The following is a 21,809-nucleotide window of genomic DNA, read 5'->3' as shown; positions in this document are numbered from 1 at the left end:
ACTGCACGGTATACGCTACAACTGATGCATTTCTAAGGTTCAGTGCCAGGTATACATTTGCCCGGTATGCCCTACAGCATTGTTTTTCTAAGTGCCACTGCCCAGTATACATTCAACTCGTACTCCAAACACTCACGTTTCTCCTAATCTACCCTCAGAAGATCTTAAAATATCGAATAAATGTAATAATATCAACGAATAAATCAATATCAAATAGGATTTAACAAATATTTTTGACATAAACAGCGGTACGGACAATGAATGTAGAAATCAACATTCAGTGTAATCAATGATGTCAACAGCTTTTGTACACTATTACATTCAAATCTTTATTAGTATTATTTTAACATTAAATCAGACAACAGTAAAGGTCCGCCATAAGGACAATCTACAGTAGAACGTGGGATGTTTTTCGCTATAAGCCACTATGCATGTTTAACCATAAAATAGCGTTATTGTAAAATATTTCATTAAAGCGACTATGAGTGGGCTGACATTCACCGGTGAAAGTCGACATTCTCTGGATTCCGGCACTCACGGTAACACATCTTACTTATCTTCCATTATTTTCAATTTTAATTAAATGTATCCCAATTAAAAAAGTAATCATTTATATGAAATTTCATTCTTACATATTTTAGCAAACAGAAGAGAAAAGAGGACCATCTTGTGTTTAAAAATAGAATTTAACCCTTTAGAGCATGATGGCATTACAGCGAAACCACGCTTTTTTTAAAAACAAAAATTTTCCAAGCGCACTGAGGTCAATCTGCGAAACCAAAGCTCCAAAGTAAGATTTAATCCTTGATAATAACACTTAAATTGTATCTTTCGTTGAGAAAAATAAAACTTTTTCTATGCATTTTTTTCAATAATTTAAATTTATTCATTTTTTCCAAATAAAATTCGAAAAGTATTTAAAATTTAAACTGAAAGTTGTTATTTATGAGCTTCTCTCGACGTATAGATTTATCCTACAGTCCCTGGCCAAATTTTTAGACGATAAGATTCTAATAGATAATATAAGATTCTAATAGCATACCTGCCAACTTTCACTCTTTCCGAGAATGGATTTTCAGAGTGGTTGTAAAACAATAAACGAAAAACAATCTGACTCAAAAATATATTTATATCCTGTTGAAATCCGCTTGTGCAAGGATTATTAAGCTTTTATCTATTAATTGTAATTATTTATATGTAGTGGTGGTCAAACTCATTTATAATTATCATTATAATTCAAAAAGTTAATTGGAATAACATGAGTGTTGCTACCACTTTAAATATGAAAATAAAATCTTCCGGATTTTCCGGAAGAGTTAGCAGGTATGTAATAGTACATTGGTTAAAACTGCCATGCAATACGTTAAAAATAAATACAAATAGGAAGAATATAAAAATTCTCCTGAATAAAAACCTATTACTTGTATGTTTAAATATAAAAGTATTGCCTATAAACTCGTGTAAAGCATGTCATTATTAAAACACTACAGTGCGTTTAATAATTTGGCCTAATTGTTATAATATAATACATTATACAATAATTGTTCTATAATTTATATAATGTCTAATTTATCAAATCGTTGAATTTATGTTATAGATCGCTTAACTTAACCCATTGATACAAGAACGTAAATAAAAAAAACTCGCAAAAAACAATAATGGTGTATCACCTGATAGTTAAGATTTTATATAGAATCTTAGAGTGCGTCTAATAGTTGGACAGTATACAAATGTTCTTACTAAAAGCTTTCAGTTTTTACATTTATTTTTGTTGGTTTCAGACTGATGCCACCGTGCTGAAGATAACCTTTTTGTTCCCTTTACTAACTCAGCCAGTGAAGTGATTTATGAAGTTTCATTTCATTCCTGTGAAACAGTGTAAATGAACAGTCTCTATATTGAAAATATAAGGTTGGTAATTTCAAATCTCTTATCTGAAATTAATTTTTATTATCAGTCGTGTTCTTTTTGAACTAGTGATGTTACATTTCAGTGGTATTGAATATATTTTCCATTATATTTCGATTTCTTGCTTTTATTTATCCAAAAAATATTGTGAATTCAATCAAACCCTTTCTTTGTTAACATTTTTATACTCCTGATTTCCAACTTCATGGCTAAAGGTTTGGGTAATTTTTTTTAAAAAAATTGTATGTTAAGTATCATTTTATATTTATTTTATTAATCTTTATAACAATTTTTATGAAAATTAAAAATATTCTAAGATTATTAAACGTATAAAATACAGGAAAATAAGGACGCATTATTATTGTACTTGAGTAAAAAATGCTAAAGTTTTGCTAGCTTTTAATATTTACTAGTTTTCTCAGTAGAAACATAATAAATTTATAAGTTATTTTCAGGTTTATAACTTATTTCATTAAATACAATGTATATTTTATGTACTGCAAAAATAACTATTAAAATGTTTAAAAATAAATGTAAAAATATTTTCTTGTTATATGAAATCAAGACTCCCCTGGAGACCCATGTATGAATTGTTTCAATAAAACTATTTTTAAAATCAACGGTAATTGAAATTTTAAAAAAAATAACTAGTTGTGTACTTAAAACCAAAATGAAAGCAGTAAAGGTTCGTTTTTGGGGAAACCGAAAATCGCTATACCTCGTTATGAACTAAAGGAAAATATGGACATTTTTTAAACAGTATACCTGATTACTTTTAAGTTAAGACTAAAAAGGTACAATTTGATCTACTTAAAAAAGGCAAATTTTATTGCAAAGAATAATGAATTATTTTATTTTTAAATTTAGATTTAATTTGTTTAGAAAAATTTAGCAGTTCACAGTATAATCTTATTAATAAAAGCACTGAAGATCTCGTAAAATTTTCCGATCAATATATAAAAACATTTTATAGCAGAGTCACATTAAAAAAATTAGTATCAAAAAGTTAATATTTTCTCATATTAATATAAAATTAAAATTCCTAAGTGAGTTCAAGATTTTCATATAATTTAAAAGTAGTCAATAATCTCAAACCAAAAACACAGATATATTTTTCTACAACAGTAATTTCGTGCCTGATCCCTAAATGTATTAAAAATTCTATGATGACACTGCATTGTTAATATGAATCTATTATTTTTGAGTCCTAATCTGATTCCAATAATAAAGAAGAATCAGTTATAAAACGACAGAACTTTTGCCATAAATCCTGAAAAGTTTGAAACAATGAACCTTGTGGTTATATGGCCAACCCATATACAGTATACTATCGATATCTAAAAAATGAAGGGTCGCTAAAAAAATTTCGAGAGTGAGAATTTCCAAGATAACAAGTTCAGGACTTTAAATATGCTCTAAGAACTATAAAAATGATTCTAAAATATTACTCCAAAAAGTAGAGTCATGAAACTTTAAGAATAACTACTGTTAAATATGCACACTTTTAAGCTTTTCAGAAAGGTGTTTTTCTAGTGGTAGGACTGGTAGGATAAAGCTATGTCGGTATTTAGTAACAATATAACTAACAATTAAAAAATCTATCAGTGAACTATCAAGCCTATAATATGTATGTTCAAATTATACAAATGTACTGGTAATCAAAAAACATTTTTATTTATTTAGTGACCAATAAAGTGCATCTCTATATATTTTGCCACCACATTAAATATAAAATCTTTCGGGAAAAGCAAGTATGAATACGTATCTAATGATAGTTGACTATAAGTAACAATTTTATTTTTAAAAGTAACAATTTATGCATTAAATAAGTTTAAAATGAACCTAGATTGTGATTTTTGTAAAAAAAAAAAAAAATTCTTTTCTGTTTCGAAAAAATTTGACCTAGCAAGGTTTTGAGAAGAAACCCTTCGACATAGGAATTCAAACTAACATTAGGTAAATATGTAATGGAAAAAATATTTTTTTGACACAGCAAAGTTTTTGAGATGTCGAAAGTATACTTTATATAAAATTAATAAACACTCCCTAAATTTAAATCCCCTACCTAAATGTTTTCACTGCAGTACCTGGTCAAATTATTCGACACACTATAAGATTCTACGTAAAATCTTAATTATCAGGTTACATGTACGTTTAAATCTAAAAGTATTGCCCATAAACTTATGCAAAACATGTAAAGATTAAGAAACTACCGTATGACTAATAATTGGATCTAATTATTACAATATAATAAGATATAATACCTGATGTAATAAATATTCTATATTTATATAATAAGGTGTTTAATATATGGATACCAAGGCTCCTCGAAAGGGTACGGTAGGAAATTTATTGATTATGGTAAACTTTGGCCTCAAGCAATGCCCCAAGTAATACTGTCATCATACTATCGTTTACAGCATTTGTTTTTATTTCAATGAAAACCGTTATTCAGTTTCATATTAAAAGTAAATATAGAAACTCCCGAAGTGCAAATTTAACCTTATCTTAAGATTGATAAAATGAAGAAATCTTAACTTTCAAATTAATTATGAAAACAAAATTAATAAAATAATTCAAGATTGATAACGGATTAGCAGTTAGTCTTATTTTTTTGTTAATATGCTCACAATTAATTATGAAATTTATTTAGAAAAATCACTTCTCCTCTAAAGAAAAGTCGGCAATTTAGGTTAAAAAAAATTGGGAAACCCTCTGTGACACAAAGTGAAAGTAGTAAAATTTAAAAGTAGTAAAAAAAAAGTACACTAAGTAGTAAAATTTAAGTTATATTATGATACCACTCTTTAAGAATATTTCCCGATGACCGTAACAAGTTGGCAGCTATGTAATCATCATCATCAGCGATTTCGTTTAAGTTTAAATAACGATTCTTTTGTTTTATTTGAAGATAAGGAAAATTGTGATGCGTTTACAAAACTTGTGAAGTGCAGAAAAAAATCTTATATTTAAAATTTAATTTTTCAAGAACTATTCGACCGATTTCGTTCAAATTCTGTCCCTTAAAATTACTTTTTTAAAAATAGGACACAAAATTGTATACCTTACTGCTCAAAATTTTTCAACCATTATAAAACAAATCAATTATAAATAATAAATAATTATTAAAAAAATTCCATGGAATAATCTTTCGATATACGAATTATATAATTCAGTGGGAAAAAAAATTTCAGTTCGCTTAAAAAGTTTGAGAACTATAGTTGAATTTGCAAAAAGTAAATTTAACGTTAAAGATACCCAGATTCGGACCTATATCGCTCTTCTGATCAAATATGATTCAAACCGCTCTCCTGTCGTATGACTAAAACCAAACTTTCATCCGCTCTCCTGTGGTTTAGGGATTTATTTCTCAGATTCCAACAACCCCTCTCTCCCGAATTTTAAGGGTCATGAATCCAAATCCGTTGTTGGGAAAAAAAGGCATGTTTATTCCAAAAAAAAGAGCGTTTTTCGTACGCTTGTAACTAAAGGTTCTAAATAAAACTAAAAGTGCGTTCATAACTAAAACTATCGTCAGCAATAACTAATAAGCATCTGTAAAATTTTGGTTCTTGAACCTCTAAGATTGAGTCATAGTATGTAACAATCAGACCATTAGATCAAAAGTTGTTCATAGAGATCTGTTTGCGCACTGTATGTGACTTCCATTCAACCCGAGAGTACTTAATTCGGGGATTTTATTCACCAGAAAAAAAAAAACAAATCACTTTAGTTATTATCAACATTTGCGGAAATAGGTTTCAGAACATTATCAATTAATTATCAAGTAATTTTTAATGTTTAATTTCATTTTTAAGATTACCTGATAAACGAAAAGACAGGCTTGCAGAATTTTCTAAATATTTCCTCCTCTCTTCATCTGTGTGTATGCATACAAAAAAGTCATTCATCCATACGAATGAAATCAGAGAATACAAGTCAGCAACGACTCCTAGAAACTAAAAAAGAAATCTAAAATATTGATTAGTTTACCTGAAAAAAATATCATTTTATGATAATCAAAAATTAAATCTTTAAAAAATAAACATCGCACAACATTTTTTAAAGAGTAAAAAGTAGACACATGACTACCGACGTCGTAAATTTGATAGGTGTTACCTTTGATAATCATCTTTGCTCTCTATTATTTCTCCCTCTCTTTGTTTGAACTCCGAACTCAGAAGACGTTAAAAACCTTTCATTATCCATATTCACTTAAAATTTTACCGTCTGTTTTATGTATGGCACAAAACAGAATAAATAAAGTTAGCTACACATATGGAAGAGTTCTTTCATAGACTAATAATATAGGTAGACTGCTCATCTATGATTGCCAATTGGCAACTAGGAAGAATTTTAAGAACAAAATGGCAAATCCTTGGTGTGTTTGGACAGGGCTGGACTTATCATTTAGTGAACCTAGGCAATGGCAAAAGGAGCGCCAAATAAAAAGGGCGAAACATTCATCTTTGATTACTTTGAAAATAATTTAAAAAAGAGTTTTTTTTTTTTTTTGTTGACTTTGTACTGCTTTTAACCAATTTTCGTAAATAAATTTTATAGGCGATTGCTTTAATGTCAAAGCAAGATAATCTTCGAGTCCAATTTCGCAATCATTACTCATATAGCTAATTGAAGTCAAAGCGACAGCAAAATAAAAAAATAAAAAAATCAGTATTTTCTTACAAAAAAAATTTTGCAATACTTTATCTATCTGAAATAATTACTTGATAAATCAAAGTGAAATTTAGTGATTTTTCAAAAACTTATTTATGGCTGAAAAATTTTATGAGTGTTTAATAGTGCTTCTATAAAAGAAAAGATCAGTGATTTAAATTTATTTTTAATAATCAATTCATTGCGCACAAAATAATTTTGTTGATTCTTTCCTTAAAAACAATAAAGATTACGAATTTAAAATTTTTAAAGTTGAATAAAACCTACATTTTAATAATTTTCTTCTTGAATAAATTACAAATATTTGCACGGAATTATTGAGCTGACTTGTAAATTTTAGATCAATATTTCATTTTAATTTAAGACAGAAAAAGAGTTTATATATAACAATTCCTTTTGTTTGCTAATGCATGAAAATTAGTGCTAACTTTGTTTTATTTAGTTAAGTGTTTTTATAACTAAAAATGTAATGATGAGCGATATAAATGAATGTATACAAACATTCAAACAAACTACGCTGGAATCAAATTTCGTTTTATATTTTATTTTAAAAATCATGTAACTGTAACAAAAAAATTACTACTAAAAATATTTTTTTATTAAATTCAAAGCTCAATTGAAATTAAATTTTGAGAATTATTGATCAGGGAAAAAAACTGCACTTAGGACAAACTCTTCGAAGTTGTATATTTGTTTTTCAATTGAGTAAATTATATTTTGTTCTGCGTAAATAAATTTCTCTTTTCCTTATTCACAACTCATCATTTTTATGAAAGAAAATTGCAGCATTTTAGCTTCATTAAACTTAACGTGGTGTCTAACAATTTTATTCAACTCTGACATAATTCAATTTAGAACTTTATAAGTTGGCTAGTGTCACAGAAAAAAATTATAAAAATATAATAAAATCTTTTAATTATGAAAAATAGCTGTCAATCTTTTTTATTTTTTATGTACTTTAGTTTTTCAAATTTTTTCATATTTTTTATGCTACATAAATTTTTTAGCATTTTCGCCAAACCAATTGAAAACCAATAAGCCATTCTTATAATTAATTCTTAAAGGAATCAGTTTTGATTAATTAAATGTGATGAAGGGGGGGGGGAGGGAGTTTCAAGAGCAGGGGTGGGTTTTTACGATTAGGGTAACAGTCTAATCCGATTTTATTTGTCTATGACTAATGATGCAAAACATCCGCATGATAAGCCAACAATCAAATTTTCTAGAAGCTTTCTATTTAAGAAAACAAAGAAATATTACAATCGTATTTCAGATAACTAATATAAATTATAAACATGGTCAGCATACATCAATAGTAATAGATTTAAAATTCCTGATTTGCATTTGACCTCAAGAAAACACTTTAAGAAATCCATGGTATCAAGTGCCATAGTATTTAAACCACAATACCGAAATTGTATTTATACATTTTTCTTTAAATTGGAACAAATTTATGAGAAATAGAACAAAATAAAAACAAATAAATATTGCTAAATCAAGGAATGAAAATTTAAAATCTCTAGATAAAAGAGTGCCAACTTTCCAAACTAGATATCAGAAATTAGAAGTATTACAATAATATATATGTGTATTATTGCAATATTTCTAATTTTTGATATAGTATAATATATACTGTGAATGACCGAAATTGGTTGTTGATTTACACCGGTAACTGTTGACAATCACATAGTCGCTTAGGTAAATGTCCGAAATATATACTAGGTATATTTAAGTGCCACTGCCGGGTGTACATTTGCCCGGTATACCCAACCCTGAGGTTTCTTACAGTCAAGTGCCACTGTAAGGTGTACATTTAACCGGTACTCCGAATACTGATGTTTCTCCTAATTTATCCTTTGCAGATATTGAAATATCGAATAAATGTAATAATATCAACGAATAAATCAATATCAAATCGGATATAACAAATATTTCTGGCATGAACAACATTACGGACATTGAATGTAGAAATCAACATTCAGTGTTATCAACGATATCAACAGTTATCAAATCGGATATAGGAAACATTTCAGACATTCATCAAAATGACTATGTGATTGCTAACATTCATCGATGAAAGTAGACATTCTCTTGATTTCGATCCTTCACGGTAACATATATAATCTAAAGAAATATAAAATAATCTACTTAATTCTATATAGTCTGTCTTATAATATATAGTAATACTAATAATAAAATATATCCTTATATGTTTATTAATATATATATACAGTCTAACCCCGCTATAGTGAACATGGTTTAAAGTGAACTCCCTGATATAGTGAACAAAGTGTTCAGTACCGTGCCTCGTTATACACGTATAATGTTATTTTTTGAGGATATAGTGAACCAAAAAAGTGAGGAAGTTGGGTATAATGAACTTCTTTCTGTTTTCGACTGATTTTTTTTCTTCTTTATTTGTAATAATTTTGATATTTTTACTTCAAAATAAATACATAAACCGATTTTCAGAACCATTTATAGAGGGGAATGTAGCGATAAGTATTTTTTCTTGTTTTTGTAACGGATATAGTGAACCAAAATTTCGGTCTCTTGAAGATTCACTATAGCGGGGTTTGACGGCATATATATATATATATATATATATATATATATATATATATATATATATATATATATATATATATATATATATTCACACACTCACAATATTCAATATATAGTTCCTAGCTAAATATTACCAACAAACCGTAATAGTTGGCGCCTCTTTAAAAAGAGGAATAAGTAGAAAGCTTTTAAAATATGAAGTAAGTTCGCATTAAAAAAGAATTTTTACATTCTAAAAACAAAAATTTAGTCTTCTTAATTATCAGAAAATTTTAAGAATATTTCATTTTTGTCTAACTGAAATAAAATTGGAAAATTGATATTTAAGAGCCTCCTCAAACATTCATGCATGCATTTACGTTGTTATTCGTAAATGCTGAAAATGTTTAAAAAAAAATAGTATCATTGCATTTCGTTTAATGTGAAAATATGACACAGTTGACAGCTTAATCTATGTTCAGAACACAAAAAATATCACTTATATTTTCTTAATTGAAAGAATTACCTCGTTTAAATCGGAACGGAAACAACTAAACATTCAACTGATTTAATTACTAAAATTTTCCTATTAAAATGTCCTAAACTTTGTAAGACGAGTGCAATGTAGTAAAAAAAATATCTTAAAATCATCATAGCAATGTAAATATTAAATTTTAACAATAAAAAGAAAGTGAAAAGCTTTACTCTTTAATGCTTAGATTGCTTGGCTATAACTTTAAAATCTAAGAAAGCAGCAGCTTTTATTTATTTTTTTTATAAAAATGTTTTTTTGTACATGCTTATTTTGGTTAAAGCGTTAAAACAATTTTAATGTTTTCAATAAATAACCTAAAATAACTTTAATGTTTCAACATTCATACTTCACAAAATCAAAACTTAATTACTTTTAGAGAATCCCATGTATTAAAAAAAACTGATGTTTAAAATTGCTTTTTCCCCAATCAAGAAAATAAAGGATATTGTAAATGAAGAGTATTTTAAAATAGAGATTATTTGAAATGGATAATCTAGTTTCTTTATGAAAACGAGTTTGCATTTAAGTTTTTTTTTTCCTGAAATTTTGTTCCATTTATGGAATATGTTTTTCCTTAAAAATTACAACAGTACAGAACGGAATTGTCAAAAACTTAGAACTATGTAAAATACATGTAATCAAATCTAATAAATAAGAAGTTTCTGCACTTAAAGAAGGTATTTTCATTGAATCTGTTTCAAGAAAAAATTTTACTTTGTGAAAACCGGCAGTTTTCTTACCTTTTCTTCCTTTAAAAAAAATTCGTTGAATCATATTGCAAAATATTTATTTATAGTTTTAATAAATGCGATTTTTATAATCTTACTAGCCACCCACATTTTTTATACTTAGTTTCGAATCAAAATACAATTTTTTGAACAAATAGGTTTTTATTAGTTGGGATTTAAAAACAGTTGCGACACTTCTTTAAATTCAGAACAGAAACTTTTCAATTTGGAAAAACAAATGTATTGGAATTTAAATTTAGAGAACATTCCATTTTCATTCTTAAATCAAAAGGCAACAATCGTAGAAGGCAATTAATAGTGGTGTAATCTTTTCAGATGAATTGATTACAAGTGTGGTTGTTTGGTTTAAGAACCAATTACCATAAAAAGTCCATTAAAAACAAGCACTCAAATTGCTAATCTTGAAACTTTTTTGAAAATATTTTCTTCTGCGGCATTTGTTTTTCCATGCATTAAAAATATCGTAAATCTAAAAGTTTAATAAAAGTAAATAGTAAGCTCTAGAATTCTAAACCCATGAAAGTCTTATGAATTCTTCTCTTTTAAATCACATTTTAATATATATCTTATCACATTTTAATATTTAATATATTTTAATGTATACAGTTTCTCATAAAAGTATTTTAATCAATGCTAATTAAATATGCTTTTCTTTGTAAGTAAAACTGGATAATGAAACAATTCTCTTATCTCCAATTACTTTCCAGATGTCCAAAATAAAGAAATTTTTGTGAACAAGTCAATGTGATAATTTTAATTTTTTCCAGAGTCCTTAACTAATACCTGAAAAAAAGGGCCGAGAACAGAGTTGAAAATTTACCTTAAACGAAAATTCTCTATCCGAACGGTCCATCTTCATATTTTTCCTGGGAAAAATGCGAATTTATTGTAGAAATATTAGACATGATTTAATTTACTCCAAAAATTTTTTAACTACTTAAAATGCGTAATTTTAGCAAGTGAGTCTTAAAATATTTCTTTGTGGTTACTTATTTAAAAACCATTTCTTTTATAGAATAAGATTCCAGTCATTAGAAGTTAGCAATGCATCAAGCATGATTTTCGCCAAAAATTAAGGATATAAATGAAGATGGACGTCACTGGGGCCCCGGGTATGTGAAGCCCGTATTTGCTAAACCCTACAATTTAAGCGGATGAAATAACAACTAAAAATCAAGGGGGGAGATTTATATCCGTGAAAGATATTTCTCGTCTTGGAAGTTTTCAAGATTATTGTAATAGTAAAGGTAAAAATGTATACGAATATCACAAGCATTTATCTGCGTCCCTTGGAAATTTCAAAACGAAATTTACAATTCTGGGTGTTGGGAATTGTATTTGAATATCTGGTTGTTCTTGAATTGCTCAATTTTAAAATCTGAATGGAAAAACATTTCCTCCAAACTTCTTTCCCATAAATATTCCCTCGCATTTCTTTTCTTACTCACTATACTTTTCTTATCTATGGACCATTTTATTCAAACACGGCCTATCTTCACTATGCAATAACTCTCGTGAAAATTTTTCACTGTAATGATTTGTCAAAACTTAGCAACCCTCAAAATTCACGAACCAATCGTTATTTTTGTTAAAAAACGAATATAAGCCGTTCTTCTCCATTGATTTTCAATTTTCTTCTAAACATAAAATTCTTTTTAAACGTTAAAAAATTTGAATTTTAAAATTGGAAAATTTTCGAATTTCTTTTTGAAACTTAAAAGTTTTAAAATTAATACATATTTAAAAATTAAATTTAAAAAAATAAAAATGTTTATTTTCAAATTTAAAAAAAAATAGTTACTTTTAAATGTGATTTTTTTTCTTCAAGGGAAATGCACATAAATAAATGCTTTTCAAAATAGGAATTCAAAAATAGTAAGAATTAAGAATAAAGTAAATCCGTATTGTAGGATTAAGCAAACCCCCTGGGGAAAGACTTTACTTCAATTAAGGAGAAAAAATTGTTAGCCAAATCAATCACAACTTTTAGTAAAAAAAATCAAGAATTGAATATTGAACTCTTGTTTTGAGGTTTGAATTCCAGCTTTGAGAGTTACGTTAGCATTATATTTAACTGTCCACTGTATAATTTAAAAACATATCCTTAATAATAATAAAAAACACATATCGTGAATTACAATTTTATTTGGATTTCACAAATCGGAAAACTTTCTATTATCTCTTTATATTCCTCTTTTGGTATATAGTGTCTTTGCCTTCTGAGTTCAGTTCAAAATTACAAGGATTTATAGACAATGCAATAAAATCTATACAAATCATTATGTGAGATTCCAAGTTAAATCTGCATATCGTTAAAAATTATTGTGAATGCAATTCGTAATGTCACAAGCTCACATTTTCGATAAGCTCAAATTTCGATAAGCTTCTGCAAAGCTCAAATTTGTATTTTGGCACTATTTTATAAGAACTTTAAACGAAAAAATAAATTTAAATATCAATTAAAATCAGCTAATCAGCTAATTAAAATCAGCTAATTAAAATAAATTAAAATCAGCTTGTAATTTTATTTTCAAAAATTATTTTTAATATCAAATTTCAAAATTATGCATTTTCAAGAAAATTTCAAGCACTGCATTGATAACTCAGTAGAAATAGTAAATTGTAAAATAGTACCTAAAAAATAAAAAGTAAGATAGGTAGGTATATAAAGCGCACGTAGAATTTAGTTATTAGAAGCAAACAAAATCTAGGAACAAAAAGGTGAAAAGCAATTATGGGTTAAAGGTAAGGAAGAAAAAATTATTATACAAAAAAGAAATCAGATTTAAAAAATATATACATATAATGAATTAACACGGAGTATAACAAGAAAAAAAAACCAGAAAATTAAATCGAGAGACTTAAGGAAAAGGAATTAAAAAAACATGCAAAGGGAGGAAAACCTAAAATTGTGAATGAAACACGCAAAAGGAAGTAAATATGCAAGAAATTTAAGAATATGTTCAAAATTTGATCCACCCTCCTAATTTGAATTACGCATTAATATGAAAGTAACTCAAGAAGTTAAATTCCGTATTTTTGCAAGGAAAAAAAAAAGAGAGAAAAAAAACACTGATGTCCTCACATATACACTATGAGTGTGATTGGTATATCGATTATAGCCCATGAATCAATAGAATGACGCGAGTCATACATATGAAAGCTCTGCTTAATGAAAGCACCATCGAGTAAACTGTGGTATAGTGTTTCGCCCCATAAATCGAAAGGTTCCTCAATGATGCATTCATGGAGTAGTGCGTCCATAAATTTGCCTCCCCGACATTCCATTGAATGAATGGATATTCCAACTTCACTCAGAGCATATATGTGGTGACTTCAGATAACACAATAATGCAAAAATACGAAATTGTCTTTACTTTTTGATTTACTTTTGTTTACTTCCTTTCGCAAACCATGGATTTTAAATCCAATTGCACTGGAAAAAACAACAAAAAGGGGAATTTACATTGTATTTAATGTCTAAATATTTTTTTTTTGGGTTCATTGCGAAGACCGAGGAAATCCATAACATCATTCATTGTTGGAAAAATGGAATTTTTCAGGGGCACATTTTAAATTCGTGTTAGAAACCCTCCTTATTTTTTCTAGTCATTCAAAACAAGCAATAATTCTCCATCAAACATTCTTATTTTGATTGTCCCTTATAATAGACAAAAACACTTCCATTTGTTTCTATCATTTTTGTTATTCCCCGTTGCAGCATCTAACATTTTTCTCTTTTTTTTGGTTTTGGAACGAGTAAAATTAATTTTTAATGATCATGGGCCAACTGTTTTATCTTAATGACTTTTTCATTTCAAATCTGAAGCTTTTTACTGCTAAGCAAATGAAGGAATGCAGGAATTAACATTTAAAAGTTGATTATCAGCATGCATCAAGTCTAACTTATTTAGCAAGTGTTGAGAATATATTAACCTTACGTATTGAAACTAAGCTTAATAATAAGTCTATTTATTCTTTCCAATCATATCTAAGCAATCTAAAAGATTCCCTCTTTGGTGAAAATTAACCTGATATTGCTTTGAAGCAATAATTGGATACAATTTCATCACTGCATCTCAAATCTACAACATATTTTCCTTGCACTCACAATTTGATTATCACACGGGTCCAGACTTCAAGACTTTAGTCAATCTTTTAATGTATGGGGACACTATTCGAGCACGGTCAATGGTGTGCCCTATACATAATACTGTTCGCAGTCGGAAACTAGATATCCATGCATGATACATTTAAGGTAGTAGGAAACCACCATATCTGTATGATAGAGAAGGGGATAAATAAGCGAGAAAAGTTTGTCCCTACAATAATCAATAATGAAATATTTTCCCCTGAATTTTCTTAGTTTTCCTTACATTTTCCCGGTTTCAATTTTTGCTCTATTTTACCGGAGTTTCACAAAAAAAGGAAAAAACAATTTGATGTGAAAGGGTTAAACTCTTCTAGATCTAGCTCTCTTGCTACAATTTTTTCCAATCTGGAGTTCGGATTATATCCTAAAACATCAAAACAAAAAATATTAAATACATCTTTTGCGTATCGAACATAAAGTCTGGAATAATATTAAGCTATAAAATTCTTTCTCTTGGGTAACGTAAGCAACCTTAACTCACATGCTGCGTATCAATCGTGGTAAAAATGTCATTAATAACAGTACTTTCTGAAAGAGCCATGGTAGACCAGGGGAGAGAGATTGCCTTCTAATGAAGTGAACCGGGTTCAAATCCCAGTGATGGCTGGTTAATACGAATTCCATACTCAGCTCGCACTGACCACAGCGCTGACGTAAAATATCCTCAGTGGTAGACTGATCATAGGTTAGAGTCCCCTTGCCTAGAGACTAACCTTTGGAGGTTTTCGTGGCTTTCCTCTCCATGTAACGCAAATGCGGGTTAGTTCTATCAAAAAGTCTTTCCCAACGGGTTATTTCACCCAATACTTGATCAAAGAGTTACCTTGTATTCTGGATTGGGTTCAAAGTTTTAAGACTACGGAGTGGAACATTAGTGGTGGTTAACCAAAAATTGGCTGTTCAACGACGGTTATAAAATAAAATATTTGTTGAAAAGAAAATGAAAGTCGATTGCTATCGTTTGAACTGAATAAAAATGGAAATGGTGTTTACTATATTCATATTAAGAAAGTCAATAAGTGTGAGGTTGGAGAATATATAAGCAGATGCCTTTTATTAAGCAATGATAAATAAGATATGAATTAGAATATATTTTGAATATTTTTTTAAAAGAAATCGCTCTAAAAACTGAAAAAAATAAGTTAGATTGTATAAAAAAAATAAAATGCAATGCAAAATGCTTAAATTTGTATATGAATTTTAAAATCTAAAATTGTCTACAATTTTAAAAAAAGTATTCATACTTTTGCATTTATTAATCTTATTTATGAATCTAATACTTGTAACTCCAATACTAACAATATAATAATGGATCAGAAATTTTTTGGAGTAAAGGAATTTGGAGAAAGGTTTGGAAATTTTTTGGAGGGAGTAATCCTCTCTCCATCTGCTGTACTTAAGCACTTTTCTAAAATTATTTTTTTCGCTTTATTTCCAAGATATAAAATTAGTCTCCAAAAATTTCTAGAAAATCAAAATCTTTGGTTTTACTTTAGCATATAACAAACAATTTATTGTTGCTGTCTTTGGATTGAAAAGTAAGAGGGTTTTAAGAAATTGCATAATTTTGGTCTAGAAGATGTTTACTCTAAGCCCAAATAAAAAAGAAATTAGTCTTAAAACGAAAATATGTATATATAAAAAATGTTCAGCGTGACAATTCTGGCCGTTTTATTTTCGTTCTATTTCACCCAAGAAAAAGGAAAAAAATCTGCAGAGCCCTGGAGTATTGTTCCTGCTATCGTGTTTACTAGGAAATAGGTTTTGAAACAATTTAACTTATATTTGCAAATTTATTTTGATTAAGTTGAAATAGAAGGTTTCTATGTTTCGAGAATTACCGCCTGGTTTTATCTACAACGTAATCATGAATCGTGGAAAGAAATTAAAAAGTGGCTGTTAAATTTTGGGAATTTATCCAAGCTAGATCACTGGCAGAAAAAGTGCTTTATTTTAAACTAAGGTATGCCAAAGAATACATCAACTGAAGTAATAAAAATAAAAGAATTTGTGGAGACATGACATTAGTCCAATTCTTATATTTTTCTGGAGTTATACGATTTGATTCTCTTCTGCTAATTATTTATTTGAAATTTATCGCGCCAAATATTATTGCAATTTATACTTATTAAATATTTAACTGTCTTTAGTAAATTATATTTAGAAAAAGACAAGCTACAAAAGTAGTGTGTAATTACTGATACGGATACTGATACGTGTGTACAAACAATAGATATAAATTACTGTTATTTTATTAATTAATAAGCTGCTAATAGAAAAAATTAATTTCTTCAACTAGAGCAATTACGAAGAATTTTAAAGAATTTAAGGAATTAGTTTTAAGAACTATTTTCTCACTAATCATTGGAATCATCATCAATTATGAGGGTGGAGGAAACTATTGGAAAGATGATAAATTAGTAAATATTGATCAATTATATCGAAATCTCAATTTGACATTTTAACTGCTATTTCAATATATTATGTAATTTTAATGAATGATTTTCAGTTCATATATGGAATTAAGATTTTTTTTGCACCCTCTTAAATTATATTTTTTTCAACAGGACCTTAAAGTAAAGATGAATATCAAAATAATATTGAAGTTTGCATAATTAACTACATTTCAGTATAATTGAATTTTATTTTGGGTAATTCGTTATCATATAATTCCTTGAACACATTTTGAGACCACTTTAATAAGAAGTAGTAACAACTTGAAAAATATAAAAATCAAATATATTCCACTTCACTGCAAATCACAAAATATCTACTTTAAGGAAATAGATGAGCAACCATTTAAAGTTTTAAACTTTGTCTGTTTTTATTTCAATCATAAGCTTGGAATAAAAATTATAGTAACGAAACACTGCTGTTATATGTTTTAGCTATTGTTGTTTTATTCAGTTGACGGTTTTATGTAATAAGAAAATCTTTCTGAAAACGGATAGGTTAAAGAAAACACATAAGAAAATTTGATTGAAAAAATGATAATTATCTTCAAAAAGAAATGTTTCCTTTTAAAAAACAACTATATAGTTTTTGACTAGAGATAAATGCAATCAGTTTTTTAAAAATGATAATAACACATAAAAGAGCACAAAGTCCTTGGTTTCTGTGATAGTGTCTTTAAAATGTTTACCGCATACGCATAAAGCAAAGTGATTAAGTATATGGTAAGGAGCTGGACAATGGTAATTTTAAATACAAGATTTTTATCCGATCATTCTGAAATTTTTGCAGAATATTGTGATCACAAATTTAAATTTGTGTAAGAAATTTAATAATAAATTCTTAATTTGTTTTGAAGTTGTGTTCTTTTTATTAAAAGAAATTATTTTTTATTTAGCTTTCAATATTACTTTTCGAAAAAATCTTTGAAATAAATAGTAATAGTAGTACTTATGTGTTTTCAGAAAAATGCAATAACGTATCCAAAGAAAAATTTTTGCACGACAATTTTTTTAATGGTAATATTTTGTAAGCATTTTTTTATTAATTTCAAGAGCTTATTTTTACTCTGCATGTGTCTCATTTTAATAACGATAAAAAAATTTTTAATGCTTAAATTTTTTTAAAAAAAATTAATTTACACGTTCGTTTATAACTGCCTAATACAACATACTTCATTACTTACTATCTATGAAATGACGTTATTCTAGCTCTTGTTTAAGCTCTAACAAATTCAATCTTTATTTTATTTTAGTTTTAAAAATGCTGTTAAAGAAGCTGTTCAGTTTCATATTATTTATAAGTTATTAAATATCTGTTAAGTAGCATATTTCGCTAAAACATTGACCAAGGTTTTAGCTTTGAATTAAAAATAATACTAATGGTTAAAAAAAGTACTGAATGCTGAACCAAGATTATTTTATTTAAATGAATTGGCTTTTATTTCATAAAGAGGAAAAATTTCAAAAAAATGCATTAAATAATAAATTCAAATTTATATTTTTGACTCAAACTAAGCATGAAATTTACAAATTATTTTATCCCTCTTATTTTTTCATCAAACTTGCTTTACATCACTGTTTGATTTCATTAAATTGAATATCTTAAGTATCCTAAATCTCAAACAAAATCAACGAACTTTGAAGAATCCGTCACAGAAATGAGTTGCAAATCATTCGATCCCGACACCAGCAAAGAGAATAATATCAACCACAAAATGAATTAAAACTATAATTAAATTTGAGGATAAGTATCTTATGCAACACTGATATATAAGTGTTTTAATAAAATTCTGAATAAGCAGGGCTCGAAAAAACTCAGAAATTTTACCCGTCCCCGAGGACGGCTTGTCCAACAATGTACCCGTCCTCCTTTGAAACTAACCCGTCGCTTCTAAATAAATAAAAATATAATTTTCTCTTATTTATTACAAACATTTATATAAATTGCACAATGAATTAGTAGTTACAAGGATTACATTATACAGTAATAAAAGAAATACTAGGTTACTGATAGTAAAACCTAGTATTTCTATTATGAAATAATTTATTTCTTTGATGAAATAATTTAAATAACAAAGGTTAAGTTATCTGTCAATTATCATGTCAATTTATCCGATGGTACTGCGTTTTTTAAATGAATCAAATATGATCCACAATCAAGCCAATGATTTACAGAGGTTACAATGATTTACAGAGGGCACAGAAATCTGAAAGAGGCTTTCCATTTAGGTAGATGTTCATAAATGCGTTTAACGCTTCTTGTTTAAGACCAGTAAGTAAAGTGTTTTTTTGTAAGTTCATTGCTGAAAAGCCCCTTTCAACCGTTGCAGTACTCCTAGACAGAGAAAACATCAATTCCACCATGCGCAGTATGTTGCTGTATTTCGAGATTAGAGGGTCATTTTAGAAGTGAGGCGCTGGACTCTTGTAAGATAACAAAAATTGAAAATGTATCACGAACATGAACGTGAAAATGGCCGTCCGCGCGGACGCTGGATTCGAGAAATTTGTTGTCCGCGGGGAATTTTTTAACCGCCGAGGACGGGCGGACGGGCGGTTTTTCGAGCCCTGCTGAATAAGGAAAAAAATAGTCGAGAATTATGTTTTCATAAATATTTCTTTCTTAAAACAGACTTAATAAAATGCAATGGTTAAAAAAACGTATTGGCAATTTCTTTGATTCTGTATTTTTATTACTTTAAAAAAAAAGCTCTCATCATTTACACAATTTGCATATTATCATAATATTGAGAATTTTTTATACTTATCACGAAATAAATTTTTTCTTAATTTCAGAAAAATATATTACTGACAATTTTATGGATTTCGTATTTTAATTTATCGAGCAAAAAGCAAAATATATTTATTAGAATGAGCTATTGACAGGTAGTAATGTCGTCGTACGTCTATTGAACTTTATCCCCCCCCCCCCGTTTCTCATAGTTGAGAGTGTGTTTTTGCGTTTTTTTCTTTTTAGTTCGTACTTCTATGTGATAATTAAAAATACTAACGTAAGGAACGGTTGTTATATTATCATTCGTGCATGGGTATTATCATCAATTATTTCCGATACTTTCTGGCTATCCGCGAATTGTAGAGAGATTGAAATTCGCTGGCCCTGAAAAAAGCTTTTTTCGGTTGAAACGCTGGGAGTCACTATCAAAAACCTGAGAACTCATCGCTAATCTCAGGGATAAACTACAAAGAAAAGAAGTGCCAACTCACAGTTTCGTTGTTAACTGTTGACCATAAACGAACAAAAGCGTAGTGAAATTTCTTTTAAAAAAATTGTATATGTAAGATATTTTGTTTTTTTTTGACAACATGACTAATTGAGTTATAAGACTAAATTTAAGAGAGAATTGTGAGTTCGTTCCTTGTTCATTTTTTTAATGAAATGAGTTTTTATGGCATTTAAATTCCAAAAATACTAATTTGAATACTATTAAGGGCTTAAAAAAATTTGCACACTAAATTTAAAAATAAAAAATCTCTTCAATGATATATTGGTTTCTTTTTGACATAATAATCAAACGACCAACAATTTTAAACTCTTCCAAATTTGCAGATGTTTAAGAAAAAATTAGTGCTCATCGCGACAGTTCATATACTAGTTAAATACTAAACAATAGGGATAATGCATATTTAAACAAAACATGTAACTGTGCTCTATATATTTATATTTTTAAGCTGTAATTATTGCCAATGTTTTGCACAGGCAATCAATTACTAGTTAAATATTTAAATCATTGGGCACATTAACATTAAAAATTCAGGATATTTGTTTCTTTTCTGACAGTTTTTCTAACTTGAAAATAGTTAAGAGATTCATGTTGGAAATGATCCGGCAATTTGTAAAAATCAAAGAAGGGAAGTACGTTTAAAAGAGAAAAACTTTATATTCAGAAACTCTTTAAGATATGTAACTTTTATAATCGACGAGTCACGCATTTGAAAATATTTAGAAAATATAAATTAACCCATTAATTATGAATTTGTAATATACTCATCGCCAAACTGAGAGCAAACTTTTTACACATTGCACTTAACCACTCATTCGAAGTGAATTCTTTCTATGCAGAGTCATTATAGTGTGTGCATTGATATTACAGCCACATAATTTTACGAAAATATATTTCATTAACCAAAATTATTTTCGAAATAAATATTTCAAAAACTGAGATTTAAAGTTTGCACTAAAAATAAAAAATCATAAAAATATCTTTTATTCAGAAGTAACTGTCATTAAGTTTTAAAAATGTTGTTTCAAAGGAAAACCGCATGAGTTTTCTCGAAAAGGAACAGAAAACTATGGGCAAGTGTCATTTACTGCAGATAAATTACATGATTTTTTTTATATTTTGTTTCTGAAAGCTCATGACTGACTCAAGACCTCTAAAAATTTAAAAAAAATTATAATAGTTTTAGGAAAATATCATGGCTGAAATACTTTTTTTAAACATTGCGAACATCATTTTTTATTTACATTGAACATATTTTTCCTCGCTACAGTCATGTAAAAGTCTGTCTCAATAATACTAAAAACATTTCATAAATAAAGCAAAACAAAAAGCTTATTTTTAGTAAATTACCCATTTTTGTAAATTTGTCCGTGTTACTGAATTATTTTGAAAGCACATTAAAGAAACTATTAGCGTACGCATCTTTTAATACTTCCTGTTCATCACAAATTGAAATAAACTTTTAAAATTAAAAAAATAATAATATATGCTAGTATTCATGAAATAAATCAATCAAAATTATGTCTTCTTAATTAACACTTTGGT

General features: G+C 27.8%; 1 long non-coding RNA gene across 1 annotated transcript in view; it reads right to left on the bottom strand.

The window, feature by feature from the left end:
- LOC147806916 (uncharacterized) overlaps positions 1-9,024 on the bottom strand; it is a 46,559-nt gene extending 37,535 nt beyond the window's left edge. Inside the window, exon 1 of the long non-coding RNA XR_015435379.1 lies at positions 5,732-9,024. This is a non-coding gene — a long non-coding RNA (uncharacterized LOC147806916). The remainder of the gene's footprint in view (positions 1-5,731) is intronic.
- Positions 9,025-21,809: the final 12,785 nt, after the last annotated feature.

Source organism: Parasteatoda tepidariorum, chromosome 7 (assembly GCF_982258835.1).
Source record: "Parasteatoda tepidariorum strain Cologne lab strain chromosome 7, Ptep-v5.0, whole genome shotgun sequence".
NCBI classification, from domain to species: Eukaryota; Metazoa; Arthropoda; class Arachnida; order Araneae; family Theridiidae; genus Parasteatoda; species Parasteatoda tepidariorum.
This window is presented reverse-complemented; position numbering and strand designations above follow the sequence as displayed.